The sequence below is a fragment of the Myxine glutinosa genome, chromosome 4 (genome assembly GCF_964187855.1).
Source record: "Myxine glutinosa chromosome 4, kmMyxGlut1.1, whole genome shotgun sequence".
NCBI classification, from domain to species: domain Eukaryota; kingdom Metazoa; phylum Chordata; class Myxini; order Myxiniformes; family Myxinidae; genus Myxine; species Myxine glutinosa.
Window position 1 is genome coordinate 80052325 of NC_136264.1, and position 17500 is coordinate 80069824.

Genomic DNA, 17500 nt, shown 5'->3' on the forward strand with positions numbered 1-17500 from the left:
GATTTGAAAATGTTCACATTGTGGGCTTTGTGTGCATGCATGCTAGTCAAGAAAGTAAGACGGAAGAGAGCAAGGTAGTCCAGAAAATGATAGGCACTTCCTGTCCCCTCTTTCCCTTTTATTCCTTTTCCCCCTCTCCTCCCTCTCCTCCCTCTCCTCCCCACATAAAACTACATTTCTGTACAAAGATTATTGCAATAAACAAAATCCGATTCTTATCTTGGACTAAGAGAAAATCATACCAAAAGCGAGGGGCATGGTGCAAATCACAAATTACACAATGTAGGCACTCAAATTTTGTACTAGGTTACGCACAATGTATACACACTAGCGGGCAGTGCACTAGTGCGTGGCGCAAACAATGGAAACAAAATGGCTTCTAATTCCGGGTTGTCGTAACTCTCTCTATACAGGGACTCTAGTAGATACTGTACTCATGAAATTTGGATTTGAGATCAAAAGATGATTATGAGGTAAGAGTACAGCAGGCCATATTTTATTTGTTGGTATTTATATGCATATATGTTTTACCATTGTAGAACAACAGCACTTTTTATGTTCAGTCCCCCCATTTTAGGCAAACATAAGTATTGGAACAAATTACAGACAGGTGTTTTTTGTTGCATTGATTGGTTACACATAAAAGAGCTGTGAATGCCGAGTCTTGGTTTTAGCCTATGCTTTTGCCTTTGGAGTCAGTAGGCATAAACCAACATGAAGACCAGAGAAATGTCTATGAAAGAAAAACAAGCAATTTGGAAGTTTAAAGAACAGAATAATTCAATTAGAGCTATAGCACAATAACTAGGCATTGCAAATACAACAATTTGGAATATCTTGTAAAAAAAATTAAAACACTAGTGTACTTGGTCTATTGCCAAGTTTGGACTTGACTTGGCTTGGCTAAGTCTGAGTTGGTGTCAGGACCGGTCATCCATCGTAGGTTTACAAGCCACTCTTCCTGTGGAGGGAATTTCTTTTATTATCAGGAACGATTTGGCTGGTGGTCGAGTTTCAGGTAATCCAATATTGGTTGAAAAGCCCAGTATGGAAAAGAACACAGCACAGTTAGAGCAGGAGATTCTGGGTATCTTTCCATCATGTGCAATGACTCATGCTATGGATAGGAAGTGCTCTGAAGAGAATGAGAAGGAAGGTGATGTGGATTTGGGTTCCACAGAGGTATTGGAGGAAAGGTCTGGGAGATTTTTGATTTTTTTGAAAGATTTGGAAAGACTTGGGAGATTTTTTTGGGAGAAAGGAAAGGCCTTTTTCCAAGGACAACGGCTATGTCAGCCAAGGAAAACAACTGCAGTTTTTGATAGAAAAATAATCAGAGCTCTGAAGAAAAAAAACCTAAAACAACTGTCAGTGACATCATCAACAACCTCCAGAGTGCAGGAGTGAAAGTGTCACAATCTACAGTTTGCAGAAGACTTCAACAGCAGAAATACAAAGGCTATACTGCAATATGCAAACCTCTCATCAGCACCAAAAATAGAAAGGCCAGATTAGAATTTGCCAAGAAGTACAGAGGTGAGCCAGTAGAGTTCGGGAGCAACATTTTATGAACAGATGAGACCAAGATAAACCATTACCAAAGCGATGGAAATGTGAAAGTGTGGAGAAAAGAAGGAACTTTATATGACCCAAAGCATACTACCTCATCTGTGAAGCATGATGGAGGTAGTGTCATGGCTTGGGCTTGCATGGCTGCTTCTAGAACTGGCTCACTCTTCTTTATTGATGATCTAACTAATAAAGGCAGCAACAGAATAAATTTGGAAGTGTATAGAAATATTTTGTCTGCCTGTGTATAAGAAAATTCCTCCAAATTAATTGTGCAGTGCTCCACCATGCAGCAAGACAATAACCCAAAAACACAATGCCAATGCAACGAAGGAGTTCATCGGGGAAAATAAGTGGAAGGTTTTAGACTGGCCAAATCAATCTCCTGATTTAAATCCAATGGACCATGCGATTCACTTGCTGAAGAGAAGACAAAAGTCAGAAACCCCCCAACACAAACAACAACTGAAAATGGCTGCAGGAAAGGCTTGGCAAAGCATCTCAAAGGAAAATACCAGTTTGGTGATGTCAATGGGTCACAGACTCGATGCAGTTATTGCATACAAGGGATATGTAACCAAATAGTAAATATTATACTACTTTAACTTACTTTAAGTTAATCTGTTCCAATGCTTATGCTTACCTAAAATGGGGGGAATGAACATAAAAAGTGCTATTGTTCTACAATGGTAAAACATATATGCATAGAAATACCAATAAATAAAAGCTCACCTTCTGTATTCTTGCCTCATATTCATATTTTGATCTCAAATCCATATTTCTTGAGTATATAACAATCACACTAAAATACACAATTTGGTGTTTGTCTGTCTGTCTGTCTGTCTTACCTAAAATGTCTGTCTGTCTATCTGTCTGACGATTTTTGACCACGATACAGTTGTTACTTATCCAATTTCAACCGAACTTGACAGGAGGACTAAGGGTCACACAATGAAGGTTGTAGCTAATTAAATCCGCCCCCCCCCCCCCCAACCACCTCCCTAAGGGGATTTTCTCCACCAAGGGGTTTTCCCCACCAATGTGGATGCGTGTTGAGGTGTATATCGGTGTTAAGATAGCTTTATCATGGCGTTTATCCAAGGACGTTTCTAATAACAAAACTATTGATAAAAGTATAATATTAATGTTATTATAAAACAATATGAATACCAATAATATCTTCCCTGTCTTGTTTTGTTTCCTCCTCGGTCAAACTCGGACGTTTTCTCCTAGGTCAAATGCCATGTTAACGTGCATAAATAGCTTATCATGCCGTTTTCTTGGAAGCATCGGCCCATACCAGAAGTAAAAAATATTATAAACCACAAACACCTTTTGAAACAGTCGCTAATGCTCTTCAACACTAAACTGAAATACATTTGGAGAAATCCAGACATCAGTCAGTCTATGCATATCACATCGCCGAATGCATCTGATCAAAGATCTAATGTACTTTATATACCTCACAAGGGTAAATAACACGATCTTTCCTGCCACTTCTATGGAGTTCTTCCAAGGCATTTTTCGCTGTGGTTTTCCAAAGCCACTTCTCATTACAAAAGTAACAAGAAAAAGAGCAATCAGAGATTGCAAACCCTCACCAGGATGTATTTTCAGTGGTTTTTAAGGCTTTTGTGTTAAAACAAATATGGCGGCCGAACCACGTGACCGATGACGTCATAATTATTTGTTTTCTAAACCAATTTATTCCTAGATTATGCTCAAGAAATTTCATCTTGATCGGATGAAGTTTTGTACTTGTCGAATTATGACGTCATAATGGAGGCACCTATGACATCATCATTAACATATTTTATTCCCCATGGAGAGTTCTTTACAATGAGCCATGTCTCAATTCTTTCTATTCAGCACTTTCGGTAATATAGAGGTGCAAAGTTTTTCGGTTTTTCCAAGATGGCGGCCGAACCACGTGACCGATGACATCATTATTTTTTTTTTCTCCACCAGTTTATGCCGACATGGCGCTCAAGAAATTGCATCTTGATTGGATGAAGTTTTGTACTTGTCGAATTATGACGTCATAATGGAGGCCTTGGGCCTAGAGAGTTAAAAATTGGGCACAGTCAATTCCAGGGCAAGGCAAATATGTGTGTAAAGTATGGCGATGCTATGTGCAACGATGCGCACAAACAGACAGACAGACGGACAGACAAACCAACCAACCAACATACTTGCCGGAATTTTTTCCGGGAAGTAACAAACAGACTCAAATGCAATATCCTCTCCTCTGGCGAGGGTAATAACAACACTTATGACATAAGCATCTTACTATAATTCACCAAATGTCTGTCTGTCCGTTCCCAGGTACCACAAAAACGGCTGAACCGATCGCAACGAAATTTTGGGAGGGTACTCCTGGGACCCCCAGGAGTAAAATAGGCTATATTGTTTTTCCAATTTTCCAGTTTTTCCAAACGATGGAATAATATTTACCGATATGAACAGTGATATGGCTTTTATTGAAATTCTGCAAATACTGTTTAGATTTTGATGATTTGCGTGTGATGTGATTTAATGGATGTTTCGTTTAAAATAAAAAAAAGCCTTCAATTTTTGCCTTTTCATTTGGGCCTCCCAATTGAAGCCCCGCCCATAGGGTGGGTACCGTTGCTCGTAATATTAATGATATTAAGAAACAATATCTCCACTCCCCACTCCACAATGGGAGGTCGGGGTACTTGCAATATTGCCCCTCTCCCCTCCTCCCCCACCCACACCCCCGACACCCTCACAGAAGTACATTTTGTTATCGGGAATTTAGAATGGTGAGGCACAGTCTGAGCTTTTCAATGAGCCGATCTAACATAAGTAATAGCAAAAATAATTGGCAATAATAATAAGGATAATAACATGACCACCTGCACTCCCGTAGTGAGCGGGTGTACTAGTAATAACAAATTTGCCTTCACTGCTCCAATACTTACGAAGGGCACTGTATGTCAGTCAAATCATTTCCATTCAAAGATTGGATTTTGATCAATTAGTCCATCAGGATTTATTAACACAACATTTATTTATCAAAATAACTGTATTCTACAAGGGTGTTCCAAAAGAAACAGTGCAGTAGAAACTTAACACCTCTTGTGCAAAACACGAAGTCATTCAGAGAAAAGTTTTTATTGGGAAATACAACAAAGACATGGTGGGTATTTCACTTGAGCGAGTCAAAGATACCTGCAAGTAAACAAGCATACATTTTAATTTTAAGATAACCAAACATATGAAACAAAGTATTTCGTTCAGTGCACTATTAATTTTGAAACACCCTGTATATACCAATCGCATTATTGCCTTTAATCTAATCCATGGACATCACATTAAAATTAATTTACAAAATTCATGAATTCTCATCTTTCTTGTATCTCCCCAAAACTACCCAAAACCAACAACACCCACCTCCACTCAGGTTTAGGTGTTTATGTGGAAAATGCAGATCGCCATCTCTGCAGACAAGTCACCGTTGAACTTATAGTGAGGAGGGTGTGGAGTTTACGGGTGAAGCCTAGAAAGTGACACAAATGTAAATGTGTTACAATATGAACCTTGAGTTTAAAAAAGCAAGAAATACCTTCAGGTCATGATTAATTCAGAGTGAAAATGTATATATTGTGTGATGGTGAGAGGATTACATTTAGGGAACTTATTGTATGCACTGTAGCGGTTACCGCTGGATGCACACAATCGCCTTGCACCGGCCAGAACACGGCCAGACGCGCCTCTCCCGGGCATGCCCGGACTCACTGTTCCCGGGCACGCCCGGTCTCGTCTTTCCCGGGCATGCCCGCTCTCGCCTTTCCAGGGCTCGCCCAGAGTGTCCGGGCATGCCCGCTATCGCCTTTTCAGGGCTCGCCCAGAGCGTCCGGGCATGCCCGCTATCGCCTTTCCAGGGCTCGCCCAGAGCGCCCGGGCACGCCCAGCCTCGACTTGCCAGGCCGCAGCCAAACACGCTCGGGCAGGTCCAGACTCGCCCTTGACACCTGGGCATGCCCGGTATAGCTTTTGCGGGGCAAACTTCCCGACATAAATGTGTATATATATTGCTGCCCGATAAACGGGCTTGTGAGAATACCTGAGCTGTTTTGTTTCAATAAAGCAACTCGGACGAATTCCGTCTTTGGTCGCGTCAATTCTTTCGACTCGCGTTGGAGCGCAGTTCCTTCATTGGTGACCTACCGACATGGATACGGCAGTGACGCTTAAACTGCCTACCTTCTGGGAGGCTCACGCGGCTGTTTGGTTCGCTCAGGCGGACTCTCAGTTCGCCCTGCGAGGCATCACCGCGGACGACACCCGCTTCCACCATGTTGTGGCGGCGCTCGGTTCCGCCACCGTGGCCCGCGCCTTGAGCCTCCTCGAGCACCCGCCGGTTGCTGACAAATACGACGCGCTGAAGACACTCCTCCTCGACGCTTTCGCCATCTCACCGGCAGCACGCGCACGGCGCCTGCTCGCTCTGCCGGAGCTCGGCGACACGCGCCCGTCAGAGCGCATGGACTATATGCTCTCGTTGCTCGGTGAGCACTCTCCGGATTTTCTGTTCCGCGAGCTGTTCCTTCGCCAGCTGCCTCACCCGGTACGCCTCGCCCTGGCTGGCACGTTGATCACGGATTCCCGCGCCCTCGCCAGGGAAGCCGATAAGATCTCCTCGGCGGGCCAGCACATCGGCGCGGTTACCTGGAACCCGCCGCCGTCCGAGGCGACGCCCACGACGCCCGAGCGCCCTGCGCGGTTGGAGGCCGAACTGCCGGTGCAACTGGCGGCCGCCACACCGCACCGCCCGCTTCCGACACGACGGCCGGGGCCTCCACCTGACCGGGCGTGGTGTTATTACCACACCAGGTTCGGACACAAGGCTCGGACGTGCCGGCCCCCGTGCACTTTCGGCAGGTCGGGAAACGGCCGGGCCGGTGTTCATTCCCAGCCATGAGCGCCGGCCACTCGGGCAACTTGCTGTTTATTCGGGAAAAAGCGTCTGGGCGGCGTTTCCTGTGTGACACCGGCGCCCAACTGAGCGTCATACCCGCCTCCGAGCAGGACAGGCGGGACGCCGTTTGCGGCCCCTCTTTGGTCGCTGCTAATGGCTCGGCCATACGCACTTTCGGCCCACGCGTCGTCACCCTCTGCTTCGGCAGCCAGCGTTTTCAATAGACTTTTGTGACCGCCTGCGTCCCCATGGCTTTGCTGGGCGCCGACTTCCTCTGCGCGCACGGGCTGCTGGTCGACGTCAAACGTCGTCGCCTTGTCAACGCCGAGACCTTCAGCTCCCTGGCGTGCACGATGAGCAGCTCCGCGCCGACCGAACTGGCGTGCGCCCTCCCAGCAGCGAACGAGTTCGCTCGCCTGCTCGCGGAATTCCCGGCCCTCACGCGGCCGACGTTTTCGGCCGTCGCGGTGCGGCACGGGATCGAGCACCACATACCCACTACGGGCCCGCCGGTCTACGCCAGGGCCCGCGCCTCGACCCGGCCAAGCACGCCGTGGTGAAGGCCGAGTTCGACGCGTTGGAGCACCTCGGCATCGTGCGGCGCTCCGATAGCGCGTGGGCCTGGCCACTGCACATCGTACCAAAGCCGGGGGGTGGATGGCGCCCGTGTGGCGACTACCGCCGTCTCAACGACGCTACCACCCCCGACAGGTACCCGATCCCGCATATTCAGGACTTTTCCGCCCGTTTGGCGGGACGGGTCATCTTTTCGAAAATTGACCTGATACGGGGCTACCACCAGGTACCTGTCCGGGCGGCCGACGTCCCGAAGACGGCCGTCATCACGCCGTTCGGCCTGTTCGAATTTTTGCGGATGCCGTTTGGCCTCAAGAACGTGGCCCAGGCGTTCTAGCGCTTGATGGACGGCGTGCTGCGCGACCTGCCGTTTCTTTTCGTCTATCTGGACGATATCCTCGTCGCCAGCACGTCCCGCGCCGAGCACCTCCTCCACCTCCGAACACTGTTCGGTCGCCTCAGCGAGCACGGCTTAATTGTCAACCCGGTCAAATGCCACTTCGGCGCGACGACCGTTGACTTTTTGGGCCACCGCATCACCAAGACCGGGGCCGTGCCGCTGCCGACCAAGGTCGAGGCCATCACCACGTTCCCGCGTCCCCGTTCCATCAAGGCCCTCCAAGAGTTCCTCGGCATGGTGAATTTTTGGTGAACATGGTCGGTGAACTTCCCGACATAAATGTGTATATATATTGCTGCCCGATAAACGGGCTTGTGAGAATACCTGAGCTGTTTTGTTTCAATAAAGCAACTCGGACGAATTCCGTCTTTGGTCGCGTCAATTCTTTCGACTCGCGTTGGAGCGCAGTTCCTTCAGCACATTATTAGACACTCCAATAAATGACGTGTGTATTACTATTTGATACATTTTCAAAATATGTGTGAGATGTGGCACTGTATATGAATCAACAAAATGTTTTGTTTCATGAACTTATAGTAGCCTCCTTAACGTTTTTTGAGGCTTCTAGTTTCCGGGTTTGGCAGGCCCTTTTCTTGTTTGAGTGACCTGCTTCCAAAGTTAAGTAAACAATTCCGGATTTGTCTTTGTTGCGGTCGATGGTTGTGCAATCACCGTTTGTTTCATTTCTTATTCGTATCACGTGCTCCTCACGGTGTCTTTGCATGCCTGTCTAGATATTACCTCTGCCACCAAAGGTGGATGGAGGTTATTTATGTATTCACCCCTGTCCGTTTGTCTGTCTCTCTGTGAACAAGATATCTCAAAAAGTTGTGGATGGATTCGGCCGAAATTTGGTGGAGAGCGTTGTTATGTGACAAGGACGAAATTATTAAATTTTGGTGAAGATCCGCATCTGGATCTGAGATTTTTAAAAAGTGATTCTTCACCATTGAGTGATAGTGCCAAGAAGGATATATAGCACACTACCTAACAGCTAACCCTAACAACCCTAACAACTAAGCCCAACACGAACAACCCTATCAGCTTACCATAACCCTAACAATCCGAACACTCCAACAACTACCCTAACCCTAACCCTAAACAGCTGAGGGTTGTTATGTAGCCTGTCAACCAGGTGTAAAAATTAAAAAATTCCCACAATCCTGAACGAAAATAAATAAATAAAACACACACACAGGAATATGTATTAACTTTTATTCAAAGAAACATGTGTTTCGTTTGTAGAACGTTTTGAACATACTGTAGGAGCTATGCTCCAACGTAAATCGAAAGAATGGACGCGACAAAAAGCTGGAATTCGTCCGAGTTTCTTTACTGTGTCAAATCAACTCAGGTACTCTGAAAAGCCCGTTTATCGGGCAGCAATATATATATATACACATTATCCCGTAGCGTTTGCCCGGGAAAGGCGAGAGGGGGCGTGCCCGGGCGTCCTGGACGAGGCCTGGCAAGTCGAGAGCGGCCATGCCCGGGCGTCCCGGACGAGGCCTGGCAAGTCGAGAGCGGGCATGCCCGGGCGCCCCCCGGCGTCCCGGACGAGGCCTGGCAAGTCGAGAGCGGGCATGCCCGGGCGTCCTGGGCGAGCCCGGCATGGTGATCGCTCCGCGTCCTCGGTAGGTGCAAGGCGATTGTGTATACCCAGCGGTAGCCGCTACACACGTCCCCCCAGAATCGACTTGCACCGGCAGGGTCAATTTAAGGGGGGTCCTGATGACCCGGCCGAAGTGACCCCTGGCGGGTCGTGGGGGAGGGGGGGGGTCCGGTGTGGTGGTGGGCGGTCGAGTGGGGGGCACTGTGGACGGGGGGCGGCCTCGCCGCGGCGGAAGGGCCAACCGTGGCGGTTGGTCGATGTCCACGTGCGCCGGCTTGAGGCGGTCCACCGCAATCCGGTCCGACCTGCCGCCGATGTCGATGACGAACGACTTGTCGTCCCGTCGCAGGACCCGGAAGGGCCCGTCGTACGGCGGCCGGAGTGGCCCCCGATGTGCGTCATGACGCACAAAAACGTACTTCGCTGTGCGAAGCGCTGGGGGGACGTAGGACTGGGGGTCACCGTGGTGGGACGTTGGCACGGGGGCAAACCGTCGGGCGGTCTCCTGGAGGTCCGAGCGCTGGTGAGTTGCGGACCAGGGACTGGTAGCGTCGGGCACGAATTCGCCCGGGACGCGTAGCGCCTAGCCGTAGACAAGCTCGGCGGTGGACGCCCGGAGGTCCTCCTTGGGGGCCGTGCGGAGGCCCAAAAGGACCCACGGCAGCGGTCGGCCCAACCACCGTCCTGAAGGCCAGCCATGAGCGCGGCCTTCATGGAGCGGTGGAATCGCTTGCACAACCCGTTGGCTTGGGGGTGGTAGGCCGTAGTACGGTGGAGCTTGACCCCCAGGTTGCGGGCGACCGCGCCCCACAGCTCGGAGGTGAACTGCGGTCCGCGGTCCGACGAGATGTCCGCCGGTGCGCCGAAGCGGGCGACCCAGGTGGCGATGAAAGCCTGCGCCACGTCGGCGGTGGTGGTGGAGACGAGGGGAACGGCCTCCGGCCACCTGGTGGTCCTGTCCACCATGGTGAGCAGGTGTGTGAAACCCCGTGATGGGGGGAGGGGGCCCACCAGGTCCACGTTGATGTGGTCGAAACGTCGTTCGGGCACGGTGAAAGGTGCCAGCGGGGCCTGGGTGTGTCGGTGGACCTTGGCCTGTTGGCAGGCTGTGCAGGTGCTGGTTCAATCGCGGACGTCCCGTCGAAGGCCGTGCCAGACGAATCGCGCCGACACCAGCTTCTGGGAAGCTTTCCGGCCCGGGTGGGAAAGGCCGTGGAGGGAGGCGAAGATGCGGCGTTGCCAGGTAACGGGCACGATGGGGCGAGGCTGGCCTTGGGAGACGTCGCAGAGCAGGACAGTGTCCGCAAAGGGGATGTCGGCCAGGCGGAGGCCCATGTCCGCCGCCCGGAGGGCTTGCACCGTGGTGTCGGTGGTTTGGTCCGCCGCCATAAGCGCGAAGTCCACGCCGAGGTGGACCGCGTTCGCGCTGGCCCGAGAAAGACAGTCGGCCACGGCGTTGTCTTTGCCGGCGACGTGCCGGATGTCCGTGGTAAACTCCGACACGGCGGAGAGGTGGCGCTGTTGGCGGGCCGACCATGGCTCCGTGACCTTGGCCATTGCGTAAACCAACGGCTTGTGGTCGACGAACGCCGTGAAGGGTCGGCCCTCCAGGAGGTGGCGGAAATGGCGAACGGCCAGGTGTAGACCGAGGAGCTCACGGTCAAACATGCTATATTTGAGCTCGTTCGGCCGGAGTTGCCGGCTGAAAAAAGCGAGTGGCTGCCAAACCCCGTTCACCCATTGCTCATGTACGGCGCCCACCGCATAGTCGGAGGCATCCGTGGTGAGGGCGATGGGAGCGTTGAGCACCGGGTGAGCGAGCAGTGTTGCGTTGGCGAGGGCCCGCTTTGAGCTTTTAAAGGCCGCGTCCATTGCTGCGGACCAGACGACGTCGTGCTTGGCCGGCTTGCCCCGGAGGGCTTCGAAGAGGGGCCGCATGAGTTGAGCAGCGCGGGGCACGAAGCGGTGATAGAAATTCACCATTCCCAGGAATTCCTGCAGGGCCTTTATGGAGTGGGGACGCGGAAACGTGGTGATGGCCTCGACCTTGGTTGGCAGCGGCACGGCCCCGTTCTTGGTGATGTGGTGGCCCAAAAAATCAACGGCCGTCGTGCCGAGGTGGCATTTGGCCGGGTTGACGATGAGGCCATGCTCGCTGAGGCGCCCGAACAGTGTTCGGAGGTGGAGGAGGTGCTCGGCCCGGGACGTGCTGGCGAAGAGGATGTCGTCCAGGTAAACGAAGAGGAATGGCAGGTCGCGCAGCACGCCGTCCATCAAGCGCTGGAATGCCTGAGCCGCGTTCTTGAGGCCAAACGGCATTCGCAGGAATTCGAATAAGCCGAACGGCATGATGACGGCCGTTTTTGGGACGTCGGCCGCCCTGACAGGTACCTGGTGATATCCCCGTATTAAATCGATCTTTGAAAAAATGACCCGTCCTGCCAAACGGGCGGAGAAGTCTTGGATGTGCGGGATCGGATATCTGTCGGGGGTGGTAGCGTCGTTAAGGCAGCGGTAGTCGCCACATGGGCGCCAGCCACCCCCTGGTTTTGGGACGATGTGTAGTGGCGAAGCCCACGCGCTATCGGAGCGCCGCACGATGCCGAGGTGTTCCAAAGCGTCGAACTCGGCTTTGGCCACGGCGAGGTTGGCTGGGTCGAGGCGGCGGGCTCTGGCGTAGACCGGCGGGCCCGTGGTTGGTATGTGGTGCTCGATCCCATGTCGTACTGCGACGGCCGAAAACGTCAGCCGCGTGAGGGCCGGGAACTCCGTGAGCAGGCGAGCAAACTCGTTCGCCGCCGGGAGGGCGCATGCCAGCTCGGTCGGAGCGGAGCTGCTCAATGTGCATGCCAGGGAGCTGAAGGTCTCGGCGTTGATGAGGCGACGCCGTTGGACGTCCACCAGCAGTCCGTGTGCGCAGAGGAAGTCGGCGCCTAGCAGAGCCATGGGCACGCTTGCGGTTACAAAAGTCCAATTAAAGCGTTGGCCGCCGAAGCAGAGGGTGACGTTGCGCGGGCCGAAGGTGCGGATGGCCGATCCGTTGGCCGCAACCAAGGAGGGGCCGCAAACCGCGGACTGCCTGTCCTGATCGGAGGCGGGTATGACGCTCAGTTGGGCGCCGGTGTCACACAGGAAGTGCCGTCCGGACGCTTTGTCCATGATGAAAAGTAAGTTGCCCGTGTGGCCGGCGCTCATGGCTGGTAATGAACGCCAGCCCGGCCGTTTCCCGGCTTGCCGAAGGTGCACGGGGGTCAGCATGTCCGGGCCTTCTGTCCAAACCTGGCATGATAATAACACCACGCCTGGTCAGGTGGAGGCTCCGGTCGTCGTGCTGGAGGTGGCCGGCGCGGCGTAGCGGCCGCCAATTGCATCGGCAGTTCGGTCGTTGACCGTGCCGGGTGCTCGGGCGCCATGGGCGTTGCTTCGGACGGCGGTGGGCTCCAGGTCGCTGCTCCAATGCGTTGGCCTGCCGCGGAGATCTTGTCGGCTTCCCTGGCAAGAGCGCGGGGATCCGTGATCGTCGTGCTTGCCAGGGCGAGGCGTACCGGGCTAGGCAGCTGACGGAGGAACAGCTCCCGGAACAGGCATGCCGGAGAGTGCTCGCCGAGCAGCGAAAGCATGTAGTCCATTCGCTCGGACGGGCGCGTGTCGCCGAGCTCGGGCAGGTCGAGCAGGTGCCGTGCACGTTCCGCTGATGAGAGGGCGAAAGCGTCGAGGAGGAGCTTTTTAATCGCGTCGTATTTGTCAGTGGCTGGCGGGCTCTCGAGGAGGCTCAGGGCGCGGGCCGCGGTGGCTGAGCCGAGTGCTGCTACCACATGGTGGAAGCGGGTGTCGTCGGCCGTGATGCCTCGCAAGGCGAACAGGGAGTCTGCCTGGGCGAACCAAACCGCCGCGTGAGCCTCCCAGAAGGTACGCAGTTTGAGGGCAACTGCCGTGTCCATGTCGGGTCACCAATGTAGGAGCTATGCTCCAACGTAAATCGAAAGAATGGACGCGACAAAAAGCTGGAATTCGTCCGAGTTTCTTTATTGTGTCAAATCAACTCGGGTACTCTGAAAAGCCCGTTTATCGGGCAGCAATATATATACACATTAACCCGGAGCGTTTGCCCGGGAAAGGCGAGAGGGGGGCGTGCCCGGGCGTCCTGGACGAGGCCTGGCAAGTCGAGAGCGGGCATGCCCGGGCGTCCTGGGCGAGCCCGGCATGGTGATCGCTCCGCGTCCTCGGTAGGTGCAAGGCGATTGTGTATACCCAGCGGTAGCCGCTACAATACCACATATGTGTGTGCGGTACAGGAAGGTTGCAGTTCCTTTGGATTTTGAATTGCATACACGAAGAGTAGAAACAAATAGGCAATGAAAAATAACAATGGAAGTGTGGAATTTCCAAAAGTCACATTTTGAAAAGTCATAGCTCTCTCAAGGATCTTTGACATTGGTAAAACATAACAACGGAACAACAAAATGAAGTTTAGTGCATTTCGTTGTGCTATAATTTGTAATATCATTGAAATAAATGAAAAAATTCTGTATGAAAGAATAACTGGTATTTTCACAATAGCATTCGTTCATAAAATGTACTCGTTTAGAAAAATTAGCATTGTAAACTTAAAATCACTTCGTGCTCTTTAACCATTATATATAATAAGATATCAGCATCTACAAGCGTTACGCCTAGGTCCCCCGTCGTTGAAGTGATGCGAGTTGACAAAGTGGAAGACGCAAGGCGGCCATCTTGGATTTTGACGTGGCGACCCAATTTTCAATAGCGTTCTCCCTTATGCATAGATACACCCACACACCAGATTAGAAGTTAGTAGTTCGTTTATTTTTCAAGATATTTCGCTCACAAGGTTCAGACATGTATATGGTGGCGGCCATCTTGGATTTTGACGTGGCGACCCAATTTTCAATAGCGTTCTTCTTTATGCCTAGATACAACCACACACCAGATTAGAAGTTGGTACTTCGCTTATTTTTCAAGATATTCCGCTCACAAGGTTCAGACATACATGGCGTCAGACATACATGGCGGCGGCCATCTTGGGTTTTGACGTGGGTTGCACCCACACACCAAATTAGAATTCGGTCCTTCGCTTACGTACGCACGCATGCCCGCACGGACGCACACACGCACGCACGCACGGACGGAGGGGAAAACCATAGTCCCCCTTTCGCTCCGTGGTGCGACAAGGGACAAAAAGTATCCATGAAGTGCTCTTGCTGGTGAGACTGCCCCCTTTTCTCTGGCATTGTGCTACAAATTGTACAGAGCTGTCTGCAGTTACAGACTTCAAACAGAACGTTTCCTTTTTCCCTTTATATCTCTAACAACATGACGAGACAATACAACCCATACTTTGAACGATGAAAGGAAGCGGGAAGAAGGCAAGTTATGACAAGAAGGGCTGTGAGCTGTGAGTGTTCTTTACATCACAGTAAATACTATTTCTTTTACATTCCTGCAAAAAATCGTTTTTCATTCATTCAATCAACTTCCATTCAAAGCGCATGTTAAAAGTCTCATGGGTGCTGTCAAGCTAGGATAGTTACAGATGGAGTTACAATTAAGGCTAAGTGGTATGCCTCATTGCAGGGCATGAACGTCTGACTGGAGCGTCTGAGAGAATTAATGAAGGGGCAGAGGTAAAGGGGGTGACGGAGGGAAGATGTCTGGAATAGAATCTGAAAGGAGGGCGAGAGGGCCAAAAACTCTCTCTCCTTCAGCTTAAATTAGGCAGACAACAGAAGTAGCTTTCACAAAGGTGTGTTTGTGCGTCATTGGTTATTATTTTTGTATGCAGGTTTCAGAAGGTGGAACGGAGTCTTCTCAGGGCTTGAAAGTGTCAACCTCCATTTTGATAAGGGATCACTATTCATGGCCCAAGTTGTGAAGCTGTTTTATGTTTTATGTTTATGTGTTTTATGAAAGTTTTATGCTGAGAGCTCTTTTCAAGATCGTCACTGAGCTCCGGATTGCTTCCAACTGTAGTTCGTTTGTAGTAATAGTCCTAGGGATGGATTTTAAGATCTCTAAGATTCTTCCTTATCATTCCCACTGCTCCAGTTATCACTGGTTCTATTTTGGAACTATTCGGTTTCCAGGTGTTTTTTTTTTTACTTAACTTTTGAAATCGTGGTATTTGGTCATTTCCTTGATTTTTTTTTTTTACGTTGTTTAGGCCAAAATTGCACGGTACTGACACCTCAATGAGCAATGCAGTCTTTTCATTTTTTTGTACCTGAGTACTATATCCGGTCACAATGCTTTTTTCTATGTTCATGCTCGATGGGATCATCAGGTTGTAGGTGAGAATTACTTCCTCGTTTTCAGTGATTGCTTTTGATTTATGTTTCCAACTCAGTGAGTTATCCATGAGTTTTCAGTGTGGCTGCACAGACATACAGTCGTGGCCAAAAATATTGCCATCTTTGCACTTTTTTCAAATAACTCACAATTTTCTCTATTAAAAATAAGTTGAAATTGCCAAAAGTATTTGGTCTCCACAATTCTTTATTTCACTGTTAATATTACAGAACCTTCGTTTTTGATTCAGAACTTAATATATCCTTTTAAATCAGAAAATAAAAAGAAATGGCATTGACAAAATTATTGACACCCTCGACTTAATATTTGGTAGCACAGACTTTGGACAAAATAACTGCAGTGAAGCGCTTCCTATAGCCATGAATGAGCTTCCTACATCTCTCTACTGGCAGTTTGGCCAAATCTTCTTGTGCAAACTGCTCCAGTTCTCCCAGATTTGAAGGGTGTCTTCTCCCAACTGCTGTTTTCAGATCTCCCCACAGGTGTTCAATGGGATTTATATCTTGACTCATTGCTGGCCACTTCAGAACAGTCCAGCGTTTTGTCTTGAACCATTCCTGGGTGCTTTTTGAAGTGTGTTTGGGGTCATTGTCCTGCTGCAAGACCCATGACTATCGACGGAGACCAAGCTTTCTGACACTGAGTTGAACATTGCGCTCCAAAATGCCTTGGTAATCTCCTGATTTCATGATGCCATGCATACATTCAAGGCACCCAGTGCCAGAGGCAGCATAGCAACCGCAAAACATCACTGAACCTCCACCATGTTTGATGGTAGGGAAGGTGTTCTTTTCTTTGAAGGCTTCATTTTGTTTTCTGTAAACATAGAGATGATGTGCTTTTTTTGTATACTGAATCGAGGCTCGTGAAAGAGCTAACATTTACTTCACAAACAAATCGACCAGACAAACAAAATACACAAAAAGAGGGAGCGGAAGACAAGATGGAGAGAAAAGGGGAAGCACACAAACACAACATCCGAGAGCAGGGAGATGTGTGGAAGGGAGAGGGCCCGGGGGGAGGAGGCATGGGAAGGGGGTGGGGGGGAGGCGGAAGTATAAAGCACAAGGACACCAAGGACTTCCAGGACAGAAGTTGGTATTAGTTAGTGTTGTTTAGTTTACCATTAGTAAGTTAGTTATTAAGTTTAGTTTAGTAAGTTTAGTTTAGTAAGTTTAGTTAGTGTTTAGTTTAGTAAGTTTAGTTTAGTTTAGTTTAGTAAGTTTAGTTTAGTTAGTTTAGTAAGTAAGTTTAGTAAGTAAGTTTAGTTAGTGTTTAGTTTAGTTTAGTTGGTATTAGTTAGTGTTTAGTTTAGGTATTAGTTAGTTTACCAAAAAGCTCTAATTTGGTCTCATCTGTCCACAGGACATTATCCCAAAAGGATTTTGGTTTGTTCACGTGTGTTTTGGAAAACTCCAGTCGGGCTTTCTTATGTCTCTCTCTCAACAGTGGGGTCCCTCCTGGGTCTCCTACCATAGAACCACCTTTCATTGAGTTGGCGACGGATGGTGAGAGTTAAAACTGTCGTACCTTTTGTCTGAAGGTGAGCTTGAATCTGTTTGGCAGTTGATGGAGGTGCTTTCTCCACCATTCGAACAATCCTTTGCTGTAATCTTGGAACATGTGTTGTCTTGCGGCCACATCCAGGGAGGTTGGCTACTGTGCCATGGGCCTTAAAATTCCTGATAACATTCTGTACGATGGACACAGGAACAACACGGTCTCCGGAGATGGACCTGTCGACTTGAGATTGAGATGATATTTATTGTATTATATCACCTTTATCTATCAATATTGTTGAAATGAAGATCAAATAGCTGTATGTTGAAATAGGTTGAAAAAGTCTAAACTTTACATGGGGTGTACTTACTTTTTCACGTGACTGTATATTCCTGGTCAAATACCTAAAATGTCCACCAAGTTTCATCTGAATCCATCCACAACGTTTTGAGAGATTGTGATATATGTCGTTTTCCCCTATCTCTCAATGGTGAAGATGCACATAACAAAATTCTCGTATCCAGATTCAGATCCGGATCTTCACCAAAATCGAATCATTTTGTCCTTGTCA

At 49.7% G+C, this 17500-nt stretch overlaps 1 protein-coding gene across 4 annotated transcripts in view; it reads right to left on the reverse strand.

The window, feature by feature from the left end:
- LOC137424903 (forkhead box protein P1) overlaps positions 1 to 17500 on the reverse strand; it is a 257074-nt gene that overhangs the window by 169254 nt on the left and 70320 nt on the right. For 2 of the 4 annotated variants that reach the window (XM_078776067.1, XM_078776069.1), the window contains exon 2: positions 4987 to 5092. The exons of the other annotated variants lie outside the window; for them this stretch is intronic. The gene's annotated coding sequence lies outside the window, so the exon portion shown is untranslated. The remainder of the gene's footprint in view (positions 1 to 4986; positions 5093 to 17500) is intronic. 4 annotated transcript variants of the gene reach the window in all.